General features: G+C 53.3%; 1 protein-coding gene across 33 annotated transcripts in view; it reads right to left on the minus strand.

Annotated features, from left to right (window-relative positions):
- The window catches only part of NFASC (neurofascin), a 97,113-nt gene that overhangs the window by 65,517 nt on the left and 15,919 nt on the right, over window positions 1-15,677 (minus strand). The window contains exon 1 of one of the 33 annotated variants that reach the window (XM_054803987.1): window positions 15,114-15,209. The exons of 29 other annotated variants lie outside the window; for them this stretch is intronic. The gene's annotated coding sequence lies outside the window, so the exon portion shown is untranslated. Of the gene's footprint in view, window positions 1-9,927; window positions 10,090-14,965; window positions 15,057-15,113; window positions 15,210-15,677 lie in introns of those variants that run through there. 3 more of the 33 variants (XM_054803989.1, XM_054804010.1, XM_054803986.1) reach the window with 3 other exon arrangements.

Below are 15,677 nucleotides of genomic sequence, written 5' to 3' on the forward strand. Positions count from 1 at the left end.
TACAGCTTTCACAATTGTTCTGCCAAACAACTGGCAGAGCAAACACCAGCAAATTCATTTGCATCTCGTCTTCCCCCCCTTAAAAAATAACCGGAGCCATCCTTTCAGCAACTGACACTCCAGACCTACATACCCTCTAACCACAGGCGAGAAGGGAAGTCAGGCTTGTCACGGGAAACGGGCCCTAGGCTAAAATTACTGATGGTCCAGAGCCTACCCACGATCATTTTCTATACCTACTGTAACCCCAAAAGAGCCCCCAAACGCACCTTTGCTCCTGTCCTCTGAACAAAAGGACACTTCTCAAAACACTGCCTCCAGCAGCAGAGGTTTGCAGACAGGCGCTTTGGACACCATCACTGCCAACCCTCTGAAGAGCTCCGGGCAGACCAATTCGTTCGGGATATCTGCCCATACACCGCTCCCATTACGTTTCCAGCACGTCTTTAAGAAACACATCTTTAAGAAACACGCACAGGCTGTTCCTCGCAGCCCCTGGCTTCTTGTCTCACTCCTCCACGGGATTTTTGCCGTACGCTGCATTTTCCTTTCACTCCCTGTAACTCTCCTGCATCACACGTGGGTGAGTTTTCAATCCCAAGCCCTGCAGGCTGTACGAATTTTAAAAGAACCGAGCAAACAAGCAAGCATTGAGAAAAAGCTCCGTGCTATCACCGGGAACAAGGATGGCTTCCTAAAGTCACCCACCAGCACATGCCGGGAAGAGCTGTGGCAGCATCCCTCCAACTCCGCGTAGGGCAACACGTGGGAAGTGGGAACGAATCCTTCAATCCCCTGAACTTTAGAGCTGATGCTGGCAGTAAGGAGATTTTACACTTAGCTTGTCTCAAAAGCTATCAGCCAGCCAGAGCGCACCCGACCTTCCTCCTGCACCACTCGAGTCGCAACCAGCTGCACCCGGGCTCCAGTTTCAGAAATATTTAAAAAATGCAGGAGGAAGGGGATAATTGCATTTGCGTGCAGACGGTGGTTACGCTTTGGGAAGGTAATTCATTCCCTTGTAGAGCTGCGTATCACTACCGAGAGCAGGGATAACTCCAGGGACAGACTCCTAATCTATCACGGTCATATCTTGGCACTACATAAATGTGAATTAATTTATCATCCTGTCCTTTGGTAATGTAAGGAAATACTGTCATCCTATTACACAGAGGGACTCTAGTCCGGAGAGGTTAAGTGTTACCCCAAGGTCAGACAAAAGATATGGCATGAGTGGGAAATGAGCTGAGATCACCGGAGTACTCAGTTTAATCAGAAAACACCATTTAACCTTTACAAATCAGTCACAGTCGGGGGGGGGGGAAATAATGGAAAAGCATGAAACTTTCCATGGAAGACAACGACGTGGCTTTCGTCACCCACAAGCCGGTGCCGTCCCCCCGCGGCAGCTGGGAATTGGCCCCGCGACAGCTGATCCGCAGGCTGCCGGGGCCGCTCCAGGGCACCGGGTCACACCGGCCCCGCTAATCAGCTTCCCACCCTCCCGGGGAGCAGCTTGTTTCCGCATCTTTTCCTTTCATCAGCAAGAGGGAGAAGCGAGTAATGAAAAAAAAACCAAAACCCCAAACAATTCATGGGAGTTATCCTTGGTAGAAAACAAAGGGGCTCTGGAGCATCGTTTCTGCACGGGCTGCATCTTGGGCTGCCAGCGCGTGGGGCGCGATGGGACTTTTAAGGAGCACAGGGTGGGTTACAGCTATGATGAAAAAGCAATCATTTTTACTTTTGATTTTTTGGGGGAAAATATTTAACAACTCTCCTTACATTGCAACCTATTTGGAAAAATACACGGTCATTTACTTAGTTCAGATGTTGCTTTGTTTAAGAGGGACAAGGAAGGGAACTGGTGTGAAAGATATGGATTAAAAATGAAAAAAAAAAAAACCAACAGGTGGGAAAGTTTCTCAATGAGAAGCTTTAAGGGGCAGTTTTAGGGCACAGGACACAGTGATGACAGCTGTGCTGGCAGCCTGGTTTGGTGCTGCACGGGACCCTATGAGCACTTCCCCGGGCAGCGGGTGATACTGGGGCTGGCCCGGGAGCTTCTCAATCCGCGTTTCTACACCAGAGCAGGAGTCCCAACAGCCAAACCCCAAAGTGGCTGTCGGGTGGTGCCTGTGAGGAACACTCCGGGCATCTCGTCCACTTCCTGATGGAGCAGCACCCACGTGCAAACCCAACGGCGGTGCTGCTGACCCCCCCGGCAATCCCAGGAGAGGTGGAGACAACAGGGTACCAGTGTCCCCCCCCTCACGGCAAAGTTCCTTTCCAAGGCCGTCCATCCAGAGCTAACAGCAACGGGGACACCCAGCCCGCGAGCGGTTAATGTCTGCCCCCGCTCAGGGACGGCAGCATCTGGCCCCTGGTGATTAGCCAACTGCTAATCACGCCGGGCAACAGCTATAAACAGCAACTGCAGGACGGCCGGTGCACAATTGCTCCGGAAAAGGGAGGAGGAGCACACAGACCTGGGGGTTTGCAGCAGGCTGAGCCTCTCTAATAAAGACGATGGATGCAGCACCCCGAGAGAGGCAAGAATATTTACTTCTCTAATCGCACGGGGCCAGGAGATGGTCTGGCTTGTATTCGTTAAGGGCACCAACCCTCGCTCCCCTGCTTGTACGCTGGTCATAACCCGCGCCTCACCCACACCGGTGATGTGCTTTGAGACGCGCAGGGGGGTGGTTGTGGCGATGGGCAGAGCCACTTTGGGCAGAGCACCCCAGCGCTGACCTCCCACCGCCCGAGGAGCCTCCAGGCACGGGAGCGAGTCAGCGCTGATCCCCGTGCCCTGCACCGCAGACCCGGCTCTGCAAGGCAGCCTGCAGCTCTCAACCCTGCAAGGAGCGTCAGGCACGACTTATCCCAGCAGCAATTTCCTCCTGGGGCTGCTTCTCCTCCATGACAGCAAATACAGTGACCCAGGCAGGAGCTGTGTCTCGGTTCACGTCTCGAGACCGCAGCCAGGGTTCAATAGCGGTGAACTGGCCGAGCCTCCCAGACGCACGCTGCTGGCCGTGGTCAGTCCCTGTGGCCGGAGGAGACCGCAAGACATGGCAGGGGACACACTGCCCGGGCAAGGTCCCCTCCCTCTGTGCTTTCATTCAATTAAAAAGCTGGAAATGTCAGCAAGACGTTGAGTCTGCATTTGGTCACACAGAGGTCCTGGGAGGAAAAGGGTCCCACGGGGTCCCAGGAGCTCGGAGAGCCACCCTGCCCCTGCCCAGCCTCTCCCCTTCCCATGCCAAGGGCTTTCCCAGCACCCACAGCATCTCCCCCACCCTCAAGTCATAACTAAACGGTGACTTAGCCAACTGTGCCACCAAAGCCCCTCTTTGGTACACGGCCCACCAGCTGCCTGCCTTGTCCTGCACGTGGTGCCAGGCAGGGCAAGCCGCCCGCGCAGGGACACGATGCACCTTGTCACAGATGTGCACGCCCCGACACCGCAGGAAGGGTTCCCTTTACGCAGAGGGAAAAGGTTGAGGAAGGAAAAGGGCCTGACCCGCAGCGTTGGGGTGCCCGGGGGTTAAACGGCCCTTGGCTGCTCCTACACCAGGAAAACGCATTGGTAACTCAATGGAGTATTTGTGTCTCTTGCTCACTTTACCGAGGTCCTGGTCCTTTGTGGTCACTAAAGAGCTTGGGGAAAAGCCAGTAACCCTTCCATTGCCCTCTAACTCCCTCCCAGGGACCCCCAGTGCCCTGACGATTCTTCCTTTCAGCCTCAGCAGGGTCCACACCGCAGCCCAGAGTGGTCCCCAGCATCAGTGAGAGATGCTGTGCCCCTGCCCAGAGCCGATGTCCCCAATAACCCGGTTTTGGTGGCCAGAAGTGAACCTGGGGACAAGGATGAGCCAGGGGAGCAGCGTTGGGAGCATCCCCAGGCAAACGTGGTGACAGAGGGACCTGGGAGAGTCCTGGTCCTGCCCGCGCCTCTGCAAACGTAGATTGTTTATTCTATGGGCTTTCTTTTCAAAACAATTCACCCATATTTTTTATTTAGCAGATGGAAAAGGAAACAATTGCGTTAGTACAGACTACCCCTGATTTTATTAAGCTGAACTCTCCCTCCATCAGGGAAATGCAGTTATTTCCATAGCATAACCAGAAGGAAGGTGACTACTTTGGGGTTTTAGGGTTGACAAGTAGAAGGTGCCACTCGAGGGCAGCCGTCCAGAAGCCGTGCAGGCAGCAGGGCCAGGCTGGGGGCAGAGCCGGGCTCTTCCAGACCTGCACGCAGTCATGAGTGCCCTTCAGGATGCACTGAACGGGCACAATTATTCAAGTGCTGAACATTCCCCACTAGCAATTATAGTATTCATAGATGAAGGAGGACTTGAACACAAAAGCTTTGATTTTCATGGGGTAGTGTAAGCACAGAAGAGGAGCTGGGACAAGAGCTACCAGGAGGAGCAAGGACGGTTTTGCCCCCAAGAACAGGAGGCAGAAACAGCACCGAGGGCTGCGACCAGCTCCGAGGAGCTGATGGGTGTTGTGGGGCAAATCCTTCTGCGCCTCCTCAGAGGGCTTGGGGAACAGAGCTGGACTGTGCGGCCACCCGCCCACGCAGGAATGCACCTTCCGAGAAGCTGGAAATGCCACATTCCCAGCGGGAGCACAACGCGGCACGGGCTGGCCGTGCCCGGCAGAGATGCCGAGGTCCATGGGGACCCACCTGCCGCAGCCCCACGGGTGTTTCCCCAGGGGTACACAGGCTCTGCTCCGCCTGTACAGTCTCCCCCATCCTTTTGGCTGCTTTCGGCAACGCTCCCGCCCCAGCCCCACCAACCATGGCAGGTCCCCAGACACCATCTCCCCCCGGTCTGTAACCGGATCAATCACACAGGTGTCCCCGACAAGGCAGGAACACGCCTGCTGCTGATTAATCCCCTAAGTGAGCTGTATTTACAGACACCGGCTCTTCCCCAGAGCCTGGCCGAGGGCCCTCAAGCTCTTGTATCCCCTTACAGCTCATCACGATGTGCGGGCAGCTGCCAGACACCGTATCCTCCATCCATCACCCTTAGAGCACGGCTCTCCAGGACCACATCCTTACGCTGGGTATCAGCCCAAATCCAGAGATAAGTCACCCAAGAAGAGTCACTGTAGGTAATTAAGCTGTTCTGCTCTTCCCAGACAGAGTCTTGGAGCACATCTGGTTCCCATGTTCTGCAAAACGCCTTTGACATTTAATTTCAAACCCCAGGCGCTTCGACAGCGGTGACGGAGCAAAGCAGCAGCAAATCTGACATTTCATCCCTGAGCCATCTGACGTACCGCCTTTAGACGGGACTGCAGCACACGACAGTGTGGAGAAACGGGAGAGGATCGAGAAATAGAGAGCAATTCTTGAAAACCTTATATAAAAATGCAAACAACAAGGCTATCTGGAAGTCTGCCTCTCTCAGTAGCGCTGGCTTTGCTTTTGCAAAAAATGCTGTGTAACGGGTTTTCCTTGCCCTGTGCACACTTAGATCTTAATTACATGCAGGGAATCAGAGGAAGGAGATCATTACCTCTCCTCTACACTCCCTTAACAAGTCACATTACTACAGTATAATTGAGCTTATGTCTGGGAAATCTGATTTTCAATGACTGCCCACCTGCCGTAGCTTCACAAATCTTCACCAAAAAAAAAAAAAAAATCTTTTACTGGACTATTCATCAGTCATAAAGTGTGTCTTGTAATGCTTTTCCAAAAAGGGCAAATCAAGTACCACAAATCCACATTTTCAGCCAGTTTTCCAAAGGAAAATCCCTCCCTGCACTGCCTGGCATTCAGTTGGTCGCTGCCAGGAACTCCTCAACCTGTTGGCCCATTTCAAATCCAGCTGGGGAACCCTTTGCCTCTGCTAGAGACATTCGATTCCTCCAAATTTAGCGAAAATGGCTTGGCAGGGTGCTTTCACCTTGTGGGGACACTTTGATGCACAGACTTTATTAGTTATGCAGTTAAAATCAAGGCAACCCCACTGCATCCCCCGGCATGCCTCCACCACCCCGACCTGGGCAGGATTGGCACCTTCATTCTCCCTTCCTCCCTCAGACCCCACCACCGACATTTTAAAATAGTTTATTTCTCAACAGAAGCAGTTGCTGACCCAAAGTTAACGGTCTACGTGTCTCCCACCGCCTGCCTGTGACGTTTTGGTGGCCCCTGTTCTTACTGCCTGTCCTCAGACGTGAAATATCGACAGCCTTTAACGACAGACAGCGCGTTTCGGCCTGGCATCGCAGAGATGCTGTGAAATCACACATTATTTATTACCCTGAGCTCAGAACTAGAAGGGAAACACCATTCTCTGGTAGTTCTCAGCAACGCCTTCACAAGTTTGCCAGCACATTTTCACGTTACTCTACATAAAATTCTCACCCCTTGCAGCACGGCCATTAATATTGCCGGCGCAGTCACTCCATCTGTCTTTTGAGCCCCCTCCAAAACAGTAATAAGTTAATTGGTAGGAGCATTTGGCTTCTACATAATGCAGTTGGCACAAAACCAGCTTTTAACCTTCAGGACCGAGTACAGGATGCAGGATAGGGATTACTCGTTCACTGTGCTTAAAAAAAAAAAAAAAAAAAATAAAAGGGATATGAACGCATATTGAAAGACCAGGCTGGCCTTTGTATTTCTTTTAAGGGATTCAAACTGACTGCAAGGGTGGTAAGGCTGAGCCTGGCGCTGGGCACAGCATCCTCCCGTGGAGCTTCTCCCGCAGGCTTTGCTGGAGAGGAGCTGCTCCGTGCACCGCTGCTCCCCAACAGCCCTGCCGATGGATCTGCTGCCACCGGCACCAGGCGTGACACCCGCGCCGAGCCGGCAGCATTTCTGGCACTAGCTGTGAAAATAGGAAGGCAAAAAGCAACCGGTTCGTGCCCTGAGAAGGTACAGATGGGCACAGGAACAGTGCAGGTGTCAGCAATAAGTGATATATAATAGGAGAAAAAAAAAAATAAACCAGCTGCAGGACTAACCTCTGCTTTGCGATCTCCTGCTGTGCAAGATCAATCCTGAGCCTGCAAGCAGTACTTGGGGGAGGTCAGTTTGAGCCAGGGGATGCGTGAGCTAAGGACCATTATCATCCCCAACATCCCACAGGCTGGAGGATACGAAACCCGTGTCCTACAAACCCTTGCAAATACACATCTCCTCTCGCTGGCAGGGACTAGAAGCAGGGGAAAAGTCCACAAGATAAATAATGGAGTTTAAAGACAAGCAGAGAACAAAGGAAAACTTCGATATTCAACTTCTCCACTGTCTCTCATCTCACGTTCACCCAGCTGAGCTCTCCGTCACGGAGGTGAACTGCTGCAAATGTTAAATGCAAAATACCTTTGTAAAGCTATGAAAATACTGTAGAGCTAACAAGAAACAAGGGGTAACGAGAAGGGTTTGGGAACCGAGGGCTGAATCAGCAATTTTCTTGAGTTCCGTGTACCAGAACTGAAGTCTGCCTTTGGTTTTCCAGTAAAATACTTAAATGCTTCCCCCCCCCGACAGTACTGGAGGAGAGGAGGAGGGATCAGAGTAAGACCCGAGATCACCTCTGGCAGGAGCCACGGAGGGAACGTCGGCACGGCTGGTGCTCAGCACCGCTCAGCCGGAGCATCCTGACCACTTCCCGTCCCCGGCACCTTGGCCACGCTCCAGCCGGGCAGGCTGCCTGCGCTGCCTGCACTCCTGCCTGAATAGGGCTCAGGAGGAACCAGCGCTCAGCCAGGCACCGGGCTCAGGGCACGACCGGTCCCAGGGCTTTTCAAAAAAAAAAACAAAAAACCCCCCCAAAAACCTGTTCCCAAGCTCCTTTCCTTGACTTCCCCCAGGACAGAATATAACATAGAAATGCAGAGCATGTTCCACCTTGGCTAAAGGGATATGGAAAATAGTAAATGTTTTTCTCGTGGTTTTTGAAAGAGTCTCTTTCCCTTTTTTTGTAGCACAAACTGCTGACATTTTCCAAGCGACATTATTCTTACACTGAAGGAAGTATGTGAGCTTGGGTTTTGTGTAGCGGCTTTAGGAGTGGAACAGAATCCAAAGGAAAGCTACACACTGATTTTAAAAATGGAGTAAACTGAAGTTTCTTGAGCAAAATGCACAGAGCGCCATGTGGAGCTGGATCACTGTAAAAGGAAAAAAAAATAAAAATAAAAAATGCAATACACTGATTCCAAATTTGCCAATATTCAGCGTGGTGCTGACTGCAACGTCCCCAGCCTGCAGTTCTTGCTCGCCCTCAAGAGCCAGTACCACGATGTACGCACTGGTACCGCTGCCTGTGGCTGCGGGCTCGAAGGCGAAGGCTGGTTTCTTCCACGCTACCACAGAGTTACGCGCTCAAATCCCACTGAGAGTTAACGGCGCTGAAGAGCCTAACCCATTTAGACATTTCCTCACTTTAAGACTTTGTTAGAAATGTTGATAAGGCAAGCATACGCTTATAAGATAGCTACATTAAAAAATCATCTCTCCCCAGAGATATTTTCACAGCTCATTTATTAAACCCCCTCCAAGAACAGAGGGGAAAAGCCAGCTTCAATTGTTTTTAAGCTGTAATAAGCGATGAAAGAGTTCAGTTTTGCCTTCCAGCCTTGCTGCTAGTTTCACTCCTAACAAGCTGCACATCAAGGCAACGCACTTACCACACGAGTAGCTTTATTTCGAACCCAGCGTGAACAAAGGGAGAGCTAGCCACAAGTCTGATCACTTCTGGGCTAAGCCCGTATCCCCCCAGCTGCATCTTTATATCCCATTCAACCAGAGTCCGGGCTCCAGAGTTACGCTTTAATTTAAGGATGGGATTTTCACGCTCGTTTGCGGACAAGCCCATGCTCGGTACTACAAAACGGTAAAGCAACCCCGTCCCCGTCAGAAGGTACCAAGGGGCTTCTGTTACTGAGCTCTGGCTTGGTCCCAAGCAGGGTCACTTGGGTTTTTTCTTGCCTGAATAAAGGCAGCAACAGCATTTTCCAGAGGAAAATGGATTTTGTCAGAGGAAGAGCGTTGCTGCCCGGCTGCAGGAGGAGGTGGCAGCTGCAAAGGCAACTGCTACCCGGAGAGCAGGCAGGGCTGGGAAGGCAGCTCCTGGGCGTCCATCACCAGCTGAGAAGGAAATGCAGTTGTAAAAACTGAACTGAAATGTTACTGTTACAAATGTGGACAGAGGAATTGGTTCTGTACCGTTTCGGACACAGGAAGATGCCCAAACCCTGTTTGCTCCCCTGAACTCGCTCTCATGTGGCGAGCGCTTCCAGAAGTTAACTCGGGCAATCACAAGCCTGTCAGAACCCAGCTCACTGAAGCAGCTTGATAAAGCCATAAATTTTCTTTGCTACTCATAAAACACTCTTTTTTTACGATCTTACAATTACAAACAGCTGTTTATTTTGCTAGTTAGCTCTTTTAAAGCCTTCTTTCCAATGCATAATGAAAAGTGTCAGGCATTTTCCAGGAATTTTCAGAGCAGAGAAAGTTTGGCACACTATTATTTGAGAACCACTGAAAGGGTGCAATTAGCTGAAGAACAAGCATCTATTCTGGGTGACAACCTCAGGATCCTTCCCCTGGCATCCAAACAGGCACCATGTGACAAGCGGATGCCAAGCCATGAGCCTCCCTCCAGCTCAGGCATGCATACAATTCCCATAATATCTGCCTCCCAGCCTCGCTCGTAGCTCAGAAAGCTGGTCAAAACCTGCAGGCATCTGTAACCCTTTGTGTGCTTTGCATCGGCTGAGAAAGCTGCAGAGTTTCAGGAAACACGGAGCAAACCCAACGCCACAGCCCCCATGCGAGGTGCAGCCGGACCCCCCCCCCCCCCGCCTGCAGGCTTTTCTGCGGCTGCAAGAAGAGGGTTAAACTACAGCGGCATTACATCAAGCCAGCCCCTCGTCCACCCCTACCTAACATGTTTCCATCAGCAAAATCTCGAGGAATTGCAGAGAGATGAGCTTTGAGTTTTGGAGAAACGAGGATTTCCATGAAGGAGGAATGAAACCTGCAGGATCGAACCCTGCCCGAGAGCACACGGGCAGGCACGGAAACCATTTAGGCTTTAGAGCGTCACCGAATCACACGCCAAGATCAGAGGAGGACGGTTCGGAGCAGCAGACACCCTTGCAGGACATCGGACCCCTTTTTGGGGGTCACGAGCCCCCAGCGCTCTCCCCAGCCGCTCGCTCGCATCCCCCAGGAGCGCAGCACTTGTGCGTGGCCATAGCAACCCGCGTTCATGCGCAGAAACACCCGCCTGAGTGAAAACGGGGGGGAATTTGCTCCCCAGCTCAAAAATTATTCATGAGAAATTAGAGCGCGCTACGACAAGCCCTCTGAAGCGTACTCCCCCCCAGCCCTGCCTGGGAGCAGGCAGGCAGGGGACCTTCCTCTCCATTCCCCTGGGCAAAAGGCTGTTAATTTAATATTAAAAAAAAAGGAGAAGAGGCCTTTCTTGCGATGTCAGTTCTGAAGCACCAGTCTGAGTGCCTTTTTTTGTTGTCGTTGCTCTTAATTAGAAGAAAAACCTTCTTGAAGGGAGTGTCTGAGCAGTTGGCAGAGGCCGGTCACCCCATCGCTGCTTTCAGACCCCTTCTCCTACTCCTCTAGCTCAGCTCCCATTGCAGCCTAAGCCAGCAGGAGTTGCTCACATCAGAGATTTCTGACCCCGTTTGGTTTTGTTTTGGGTTTTTTTGGGTTTGTTTTTTTTTTTTTTAACTCTAAATGCCAAACCTGATCTTGCACCAAAAGGTAACTTGAGGCTGCGGACTGAGACTCGCAGGGATGCGGCAGTGCCACAGGGAGGGATGCAGCCCTGAGCCGTCCCTTTCCCCATCCCTCTGCCCCCAGACACCCACAGCCTTTTGCTCGCTTGTTTTCATCTGAGCCCCTTCCTGCACCCACGTGCAGTCAAGCCAGCGAGGGGCAGAGAAATCCCATTACTTACTGCAGTGAATAAACTGACATGGAACAGAAAATAAAATACCCAGTCAGGATACGTAAGAAATTGATTCAATTAAAGGACCACGATCCGCCCCGCTTACACCGATGGTTGAGAAACCAGAAGCCTCCTTACCATTCCCACCCCACCAGAGCTCAATAAGCATTTCCCACTGGGGTGCGCAGCTGGGGGACCGCTTCTCCCCTTCCCTCCAGAGCGGGCAGAGGGTTTGCTCAAGCCGTGGCAGGAGGAGTGCGTGTGCAGGGGGGCCAGCACTGCCCAGGGTCCCCGCTGCACCCCCGGGAGTCTATTACCCATCCAACAGCCTCATTTCAGCCATTTTATGCCAATTATTTTCTGTACAGCTTTATGCAAATTATTCCTACAGAGAGAGATGCATGGAAACGTATTTGCCATACTCCGAGTGCCGGCAGCACAATCAGCTCGTCACGTCAGCCTCTGGACACGCCTGGTCCCGCTCCATTTGGGGATGCCAGTACCATCCTGCCGGGTCACTGCTGGGGCGCAGGCGAGCTTGCCACCCTTCACACCCTTTTCGCCACCCTTTACACCCTTTTCGCCACCCTTTACACCCTTTTCGCCAGTTCCCAGCAAACCAGCTCCTAGATATTACATGGCTCTTGTTGCATCTCCACCACTACAGCCCAGCGTGGAGCCCCGGGGGTATAATTTTGACCTGTCTCTCAACGCTGGGACTGTACTGTGCAATTATGGGTATGGAAGGAAAGATGCCAGGGCAACGGGGGGAAGAACACAAAAGGCAGCAAAACTGAGCTTATCCAGAGACTTCTGTTTCTGCTTTCCCAAATTCAGATGCTTCACAGGCAAGAGAGAGGCTGAGACTTGAGCCACATGCAGGGGAGACCGACCTGCGGGCAATTGTGGGTCCGTGAGAGAGAGCCCCTCCTAACAGACATCTGATGGAGCACAGACATCTGATGGAGCACGTTCTGGAAACAAACCAGCAACACACGCACAGTTGTTGCTATCAGGGCTTTTAGGATGGGTTTCCCCAGTCAATCTTTCAAGAGGTTTTCATTTTAATCAGGTCAAATTACAGCAACGGACAGGTACAACTGATGTATGTAACTCGACGCAGCATCTCCAGAGCAACACAGCTGCAATTACACCCAAACCATCTGACCGTGTGGCCCGTGTCAAAACCCGGAGCAGCTCAGAGAGCAGCTTTCCTCCCCGCAGCACGAGCGGGGCTGGAGGGAAAGGCTGAATCTGTGTGCTGGGATGTGCCGACCGTTGCTGGGGGCAATGAAGATGCAATATCCTCCTTGTACCACACAGCTCACAAGTCCTCCTGGATGGATGGAGGAGAGCAGGGAGGCAGATTTCCAGGTCATCAGCTCGTACGTGCCTTTTGCAGTCCTCCAAAGCACAAAGCCAGCCCAGCGGGCTGCACTCTCCTCCGTGCACTGAGCTTTCTAGGGCCTCAAGAGCCAAAGCATCTCAGTGCAAGGAGGGTTTGGGCAAAGCAGAACAGACAATGCCTGCCATTAAGTAGTAATGAATAGTGATGAAAATGCCCAGCACAGGTTGTGGGATGACACTAATCACCTCCCCAAGGAGTTCACCTCCATCATCTCCATCTCACGCCCAGAGGCTGCAGGCTGCTTTAACCTCGGGGCTGCCTGGAGCGCAGGGGTGCGCAGGCAGACCCCCCCCCCCCCCCGCCCCGTACAGGGTCTGCTCCCACTACTCGATGTCTGTCCTGGGGGATGCATCTATAGGTGCTCTGGAATAACCTCCTTCCCACACCAGCTTGGATCCAAACAAACCCACAGCACAGGGCGAGGGAGCAGGAGGCTACAATCAGCTTACACCCAGATTACTGCAGAGCCACCAACTCCTTTTGCAAGAAAAAGCTTATTAGTAACCCAAGAAGTCAGGATAGCACTTTTACATCTTGCCCTAAAGCTCTCTGGATTAAAAGAGAAGCATCCTAATTAAATCAAAAGGTACATATGTGTCTGATGAACGCTGGTATTTACGCCACCGCCTTCCCCCCCGCAGAGGAATGGGCTGTTTCCATCCAGGCACAGCGGCAGCACCATTCAGCTCCGTCTCGGTGACAAGCAGCCCCGAGAGCAGGAATTAAGGGGTCAGATGCACACGTCGTCCCTGCCTGACTTGGAAAAGAACGCAAAGCAAGAAAGTCAGAAGACACGCTCTGCTAACAGAGATCAAAACCCAATTAACTTGCCCCAGGCAGCATCCACGGCAAAATGAGGGGATGGAAGAGCAGAGGGGGTCTGGGTGCTGGCGGCCGTTCTCGGCACGCTGCACAGCAGCAGGACAGACACGGATGGAGCCGCTGGCAGGTCTCACCCCCAAGGTGACCCACGCCGTGCCCTTGGGAGGCTCTCGGGACACGGTGGCAGCCCTCAAGCAGCACACAGTAGCACTTTCCTGCCCATCCTACTGCAAACATCTCAACATCCAAGGCTTTTACAGAAAATCCCCTGCGCCGCCGCCTCCTCACAAGTTCCTCCAAAGGCAGGGAGCTGCCTACCTTTGCCTTTCCCATTTAAGACATGGGGTTTCCTCTCCAGAGCTCGGGTTAAGGTTCTCCATCTCCTCTACCCCAAACACAAAGCGTCCCCATGTGCCGGGCAGGATGCGCTGAGCCCCTCGCAGAGCTGCGAGCCCCACAGCTGGGCCAGCATCGCCCAGCCCCGGCAAGGACCCGACCTGCCCCGAGACGAGCCCAGAAATCGCTGGGCTGCTGCCCAAGCCCCTTTCCCCATCCTCCCTGTGTCTCGCCTTGGCACGGCGCTGGGTTATCTCCAGCCCACCCATCCCCACGGGTGGTGAAGGGGAGAAGGCACAATAGCCATTATTAACAACTCTGACTTTCTTCTCCCTTCCCTCCCTGCTCTCGCTGGCTTTTCCTTCATGAATAATGCAGGAGCTGTGGTGCAGGACACTACCCACTCTGTCCCCCGCCAGTCCCTGAGCCAGCGGGGAGCGGGTCCGAGTGCCAGCCAGGGCCTGTCCCCGTGTCCTGGGTGCCAGCGCCGCCGGTACGACGGGGTTTTGTCATCAGCTTCCTTTTGTTCCAGCCCCGCTGGCAGCAGCATCCGTGGCGGTGAGACAGAGCCGCACATCCTGCAGCAAAGCTGCCGAGGAGGCAGAGCGGAGATCTCACCGACACCAGAGCCAGCCCACAGATGGACACTTCTAAGCCAGGGATTTCTGAGTATTTCACCCGTGTTTCAGCACAATTTCCCCCCCTCTCCAGCAGCAGCATCTCCATTTTACAGCTATGGAAACCGAGGCAATAAAGGTGCAGGAGGGTGAGGAGAGTCGCAGGGAGCCTCAGCTTCTCCCACGCTCACTTGGGCGACTCTCAGATTGCTCACGTACTGACTCTGCAAGTGCAAGAGAGTGATTTAATTAACGCTCCCTTCCCCTCTGCCCTGTAGCCACAGCACCAAGCACAGACTCTGCTAAGAATGCTACTTATTGCAAGGTACAAGATGAAGCCTGAGAAGCCTGAACCCCTCCAGTTCAAGCAAGAGAAGCCGAGGAGGAGGCTGGCCCACATTTGAGAGGACACGCTTTGGATATCACAGGCTTTTTTGCCCTTCTACCAGCTGGAGCGGAAAAAGAAAATTAAAATTCACTTTGAACTCCCAGATCCTGCTCTTGCAACGCAAAAAGCACAAAACACGCTGCAGAACCAAGCTCCAAATGCCTCCTGCGAACCCCTCCCGCTCCCGAACACAAACTGTCCTTGAGACTCTGTGCCCGGTGCAAGGCGTCCTGCCTCAATCTGCTGCGTGCTGGGAGCGCGTGGCGTTCCCCCCACCTAACACCCGCCGGACCGCGACGCATCCGTCCATCCCCTTCCACCGCAACCATCTAACGACACGCGAGCAAGGCTCAAACGCAGCGGAGCACAAGCAAAAAGAGCAAAGCAGCTGCCTCCTCCCAAACCCGCCCGGCTCCAGCCGTTCTGCTGAATCACTTACTGCATTGCCGGCACCGCTGGCGGGACCCGCACCCAGCCCTGCGAGGCTCACGCCCGAGACGCAGCGCCCAGCAGCATCAGCTGCGGGTTTAACTCCTGGAGCATCGCAGCACACCGAAGGAATTCAGAGCCAAGGAGAGGATAATTACCTCCCAGCAGGTTTCAGCGGAGCCCGAACTGTCCTGCCCTGTGTATAATTAATTAACTGCATCCCTAACGGTTAAATGCTTTTCTGCCAACCAGACTGCAGCTGCCGGGAAAGAAGCATCCTCCCCATGAGGGTGGCTGCTGGGGTGCAGTGGTACCCGGGCACGGCTGCGAAGCGGGGTGACTCCCAGCACGGGGGAAGAGGCAGACGCGTCTCAGCTCGTTCCCACGCGCCGGCAGCGTGGGCTGAGCAGTCAGACGTGAACAGGTTTTCCTTGTCGTGTCCCCCACGGTGCAGACGAGATGACTCAGAGCAGAGGGGAGGGCAAGGCAGGGTAAAAGAGAGGGTGAGGAAAAGGGCAGAGAGCGGGCAGGAGGGAGGCAGAGAGCGGGCAGGAGGGAGGCAGAGAGCGGGCAGGATCCTGGGGCCGGAGAGCACACGATCGTTTGCAGCTCTGCAAAGCCAAAGGCTGCAGCAAACTCTGCACCAAGTGGGTTTTAGTTCCCACACGGATCCCGAGTCCCCATTGCAGGGCACTCCTCCTCCTCCTCCCAGTAACACCAGT

The sequence above is a fragment of the Grus americana genome, chromosome 25 (genome assembly GCF_028858705.1).
Source record: "Grus americana isolate bGruAme1 chromosome 25, bGruAme1.mat, whole genome shotgun sequence".
Taxonomy (NCBI): Eukaryota; Metazoa; Chordata; class Aves; order Gruiformes; family Gruidae; genus Grus; species Grus americana.